This window comes from Anopheles nili, chromosome X (assembly GCF_943737925.1).
Source record: "Anopheles nili chromosome X, idAnoNiliSN_F5_01, whole genome shotgun sequence".
Taxonomy (NCBI): domain Eukaryota; kingdom Metazoa; phylum Arthropoda; class Insecta; order Diptera; family Culicidae; genus Anopheles; species Anopheles nili.
In genome coordinates this window covers 13839725-13845807 of record NC_071293.1, presented here as the reverse complement: position 1 = coordinate 13845807, position 6083 = coordinate 13839725, and positions in this window count along the sequence as shown.

Sequence of the window (6083 nt, the reverse complement as noted above, 5' to 3'; positions counted from 1 at the left end):
ATACCAACAACCCTAAAGCTTGTTCGCCTGAGAGTCGCAATTGTGAAAAAATCATGATAGTAGTGAAGTATTTACGGCCCATTAGATTACGTCGTATTGGCATATACGATTTTTCTTAATTTTTTAATCAGACTCTCGATTTTGCTAAGATGTTAAGAGATAATCGCAATATATGGTGTTATCAATTACATCATATTCAATCAGCTTGCATGATTTTTATCAGTCACGTAGCGAGAATATTTCTTCTACTTTGCGAAATGGGATGTAGCCTTCTATATTTGAATTCTCCAAAGAGTTACTTCTAATATATTCCAAGTTTGACCACTTCTTTATATTCTCGACCATCTAGAATCATATGCCTTACAGTGAAATACACCGGATACAACCGTCCACTTCGAGAAGCAACGATTGTATGGCGAGAATATTTGAATCGTTGATTAATTATTTGTTCAGGAAAATATATCGAAAGATACCTCAAAGGTAAATAAGGTTTCTTATTTCAATAACCCTTAACTTCATAATTTGTTTTCATCTGTCAAAAAAATCGTTGAATGTAAATACATTATTATCAAGAAATTTTCTCTAAAAGGCTATAAGGTGGTAGAAAATAGTAAAACTCATCTATAATTGTTAGTATTTATATTACAAGATGTTCATTGAAAAACTGAACAAACTTTTTCTTCTTCTTCTTACATGGCTCAACAACCGGTGTCAACAAACATAGATATTAAAAATATAGTTCAATGTCAAAATTTATGCCAAAAAATGCTAACTCAAATAAAAACATTTAGTTAGCATAAAACAATATCACTGAGACACAACTTTATCTAAAATGGAATTCGTGATATACAAATAATACGAAAATTAGATATATAAGCAATACATAAGCACAGTACCAAAACACGAGTGTGAGCTATCTTAGATTTTGTCGATCTAAATTACCAAAAACCGCGCGCATCACAAAACACTAACTATAGTAGTTTTGTTACACAATCAATGAAATCACTATTATAACAACACTAGCGTATTTCAGGCTTTGATTGAGAGTAATGGCATGCCGCATTACTATACACTAACCAAGCTCAAAAGAATCCAATGCAAAAATGCCATAAAAACATGTGTCTCAAGCAAAACAAAACGTCAAATGATATTAAATGACAAGACTGCAATCCAACATTACGATTATGAAAAAATTCGTAAAATAAATTTGACAAATTGTGTAATAAAATTCGTAAACAGATTTGATTTACGAAAGATGTTCATCATGGAATAAAACTTACTCTATAACTCAGTTTAAAAGCCACACGGGAAATCGTAGGACAGCTAAAACAACACGCGTATACAGTTCGAGTCGCATATGATTTATGAAAGTCAGTCGTGTCCGTGTGATAAAGCTTACCCTACGGGTATACAAACCAAAAGTGCTTTACGCGATTAAAGTTCATTTCTCTGGTTTATGCAGATTCATTATTCTCTGTTGTGTTCTCTGCATCTTGCTCTTTTCAGTATCGCTCACAAGTATTTCGTCGTCTTCCATGTTCTTTTTCACTGGATCGTTGTCTTTTGCAGTAGCACTATATTTTTTATTTCCCGCTTCTACACACATCCATTCTCGCACGTTCGTTTTATATTTTCATTTCCCGTTTGCTATGAAATATAGGAAATGGTTAGATTTAATACTTTTTACAATTTCGGTCCACCAGTCCTTGCAAAACCAGCTCGTCTATAGTCGAATTGTCAATAGACACCAATTCTAACCACCCTAGCAACGCGGAATGATTATTTTATTTATCTTAAATGAACAAGTTCTTAATGTCGAGTAAGTGATTGATGAACAAAATTGTACATTTTCATAAAAAAAATCACAAAATGGAAAAAACTGAGCACGGTGGCGCTCTCACGCTCGCTCATCTACACTCACGCCGTCAAGCTCGTCCCGTCGGAGTCCCATATTACCACATATGTTTCATCCATACGAAATTAGCACGCTCGGTCAACAAGTTCTTGTTGAAGAGTGCGGCCAAAAAGATGGTTTATTTCAACCGGTTGTTATGGCTTATTTATCTCCTTCAAACAACCATGTTGAGTAACGAAAGCTACTTTTTTTTAAATAAAGCATCGAAGCAATAAGGTGAGGAAATAATGAAAATGTTTGCTTCGGAAAATAAAACTTGATATTCAGAATTTCTTTGCCGATGATTTTGGACAACCTGCTTTACACACAATTTTGCTTATTAACTCCTCTGGCACATGGAGCTTTCATACACGACCTTGTCACACGATTCAAAGGGTTTCGTTACTTGTACTTAGGAAAATATGCAAACAAGCCGATCATTCTGGCACGTTCAAAACAATGATGCGTCCCGTTAAAACTCGAGCGAGACCGCTGCAAAAGTTTTATAGCATGTCATTTTATTTGGCTCTCGCAAGTCAATTGCGTCGCTCTCTCTAATTCGGCCATCCGCTGTAGTGGAATGAACTTTTTTTTGGATAGGCCTCGGCCTGCGCAGGTCGCTTTACCTGGGCTTGACGTGCCCTTACATTTTTCGCCCGCGTTGACGGTACCCGTGCGAGCATGCTATTTTACCAGCGGCATAGACCAAAATACGTATGAAATACAATCCGCCTATAATTTCGTCATTGAGATTCTCAAGCTAACTCTCTTGGTTCGTATCAATATAACGATAGTAAACAAAATAACACCCTTGTTTCCTATTATATATTCATGTTCCTATCATCCTATATGTTTGCAATCTACCATGTGCGTATTGCATGGAAGCATACGTACATCATGTACTCCTATGCGTTATAATCCATCACCACTCCGGATCTATTTTTGGACGCATGCATCACCGCCATCGGTCTTGGATCACACGTACATCAAAAAGCAATGTACACCCCTCAAGGTTGAAGACGCCAGATTGCTCAACCCATCGACGTTGAATACCATCGCCATCCCGAGCATCCATCGACATCGGTTCCTTGTATTCTTCCAAGCCACATCAGCCCGTTTCAAACTAGCAAAAAAATTGAACTTCCATAGCCTGTACCAGCGCACGTAACAACGGATGGTATTTTGCCTGACCTGGATTAACATGTAATCATTTGTTACAGTACACGCGGAGGGAAAGAACGCAAAGCGAATGGAATGCAACGTCCCTACTCATAATTGGTAGGCTTAGCCACGAATTTTATGACGCATCCAGAAAATCACCTCAATAGCCGGCCTGTGACTGACGAGGCGTTCGAACCTATTTAAAGTCTCGAATCTAACGGATCGGATGTTTCCTAAACCGTCCGGGTATACTCGTACGGGTAAAAACTCAATATATATCCCCCAATTTTTTGACATGACCCTGAAAATAAGCGCACTGTCATGTTTACGTCATCCATGGTTGGTGACATGTATAGACCAATGGGTTAGCTCAAAAATGTCTCGTTTACATGGTAAAGTTCGATACTGTTGAACAAATTTCATCGTTAAAATAGTTTTGGTGGGTGGTGTTGTTGGGTGGGGGACGGGGAGTTCAAATCTCGATGTAGACTCTTCCGTACGCAGGACACGTAAATATTTTAAGTCATAGGCAGTTTTAACACTAAGGTCTTGGCCGCGCAACGATTGAGCCATTCAAAAAGAAAAATCGGTTTTGCAAAGATTTTATTACGATTTGGACTTCAACTGTTTCGGCCTTTTTGTACTGCTCTGATGCTTGATATGATTCTATAACAACAACTATTGATAGCCAACGATAGGCCATATGTGCTTTATACATAACGTTCTGCGGTTGTTAGTTATTACTTCTGTAGATTTTAATCATTGCAAACTTCAGTTACTTGTTTTATGCAATACTCATGGAAATGATCATGTGGTGTGGAATCCTAGTTCATTATATACGTAGCTGAAGATAAATTGAAATTGTGCTTTGTTTTCAACCTCATAACGATACAAAGAAAATTTCCGATAGAATCCTGGATGTAGAAACACAAAGAGATAAACCTTCCGGCAACATATCGAATGAGGCAGAAGAACGGGTTAACCTACTAGCGACAAAGATTACTTTTAGCACAATTCATAATAAAAAGTATTTTGATTTATCTGAGGGTGAAATATGATCACAGATGAAATTTTTCCGTTCTAAATACCTTTGAACACAGAAATGCATCATCGAAATCATAGCTTATCAGATAAAATCGTAAAAGCTGATAAACTATTCTTGATAATCATTTAAGATAGTTCTCCAGAGTTAGATTGACAAACCACATCTGAATTTGTTTACTAGTGTATTTAAAAAACATGGTTATTAGTGCGAACCTATTTATTTATACATGTTACACATGTTATCGGTAATGTATACATGCTGGGGCTACTATTTTAAGTGTCCTGTCAAAAACTAGTTGCTCATAGGGGTATATTTTCGTTTTTACCAATATTTTCTTTTGGTAGTTTCACTGCAGCTAATTCTCATCTTAGTATGTTTTCATGAAATACTGATTGTTTTTAGATTTTATTTTAGAACTTTTGTACTTCATTTTAAAGTTAATACGTAGCATTTAGTATTATATGAATCTGCAATTGGTGATTTTTTTTAATAACTAGACAGATGAAAACTAACTAGTCACATCTACCCACCAACCAAGCCAACTAGATCGTTTCATAAGCGTGAGTCCAAGTGCGCCTTCAAATAAGAGATAAAGAGAACACCGAGCTATAGTACGACATTCAAAATCGCTGAAGAGCGTGTTTACACTTATGACAGGCAAAGTGACACTTCGTTAAGTACACGCTGCCATTTAGTGAGTGCCAGGAGCCCTCAAATTACGGCGCTCAAGCAATCACAATGCACCAGTGGCTATAAATACCATTAGCGAATAATAAATCGCTCTCTTCTTCTAAAAAATCTTAAAACGAGTTCAAGTAAATAACCAAGCCACATCCAAAATCCGTAAGTTTGTACAGAGCGAGTAACCTGATTTTCTGACCGTGGCCGAGGCCGTGAGTGCAAGCGAGAGCGAAGAATGAAATTAATGAATGAATGAATGAAGAATTTTTCACGATCATTGGTGAGAGGGGAGGCGAGAGGTAAAGTATTGATCATGAAGTCTGTTGATTGATAGGGAAATATAAACCAGAAAGCAGATAGAGTGAGCACGCATTATTATACCCAGGAAATTTCAACTTGGGAAAGAGCTTTCCTATGACTTGAAATAAAGCTCTGTAGAAGGCAAAAAAATGCAAAAAAGAAATGATTTAGGCAACGAGGGTTTATTTCTTTGGCATCCCAAGTAAATCTCTCAAGTTGACAACCACGCGGATTTTCGGTCGATGGCTAAAACAAAACTCGATTAGCTACCGAGTCAAAAATGATACACGCAAGTCAGACGTCCTCGGCTGATAAAGTTCCTGTCAACTGGGGAGCTTTGTAAAAAAAAAATAGACAAAACAAAAGTGCTTTACGCGAGTTCATTTCTCTGGCTGATGCAGATTCATTATTCTCTGTAATTGCCCAGTGAGACAAATGAGGTACATTTTGCCGTTAAGCAGCACTTAAGTCGATGACCCTTAAGAGTATATTTTCAGTCATTATTCAGCGCTGCTTAGTGGCAACTTGGAGCTAAATGTAGCATCGCAGCTGCTTATTCATCTTTACTTCCTCCGCTCGTGTTACAGGATTCAAACCCAGAATACGTGTTATAGAATTTCAACGTGTAGTACATACGCCCAAAAATTCAATTATATTTGGCCCGTCATGATGCTAATTAACACTCCTTATTCTTCGGACAGAAGTTGTAAAGGAAATAATTTGTTTCTGATAACATTGTGATAGAATGATAGCAAGCTTGTTGTTGTTTCTTTTTCTAATGTCCTATGAGGTTTTATTTACTTTGTCTTTACAAAGAATAGTTGGCGCTCAAATATTAATGTGAGCTAACATGACATATGGCCAATTATTGGCTGTTCCACAAATAATTAAGATTGAGGAGTATCCCTCTGAAACACGGATTAATGTTGGACGGCCAAGCAAGCTGGACTCTTGCATCGTACCAAGATAAAATCAATGGAAAAAATAAGAGTGAGGTATTGC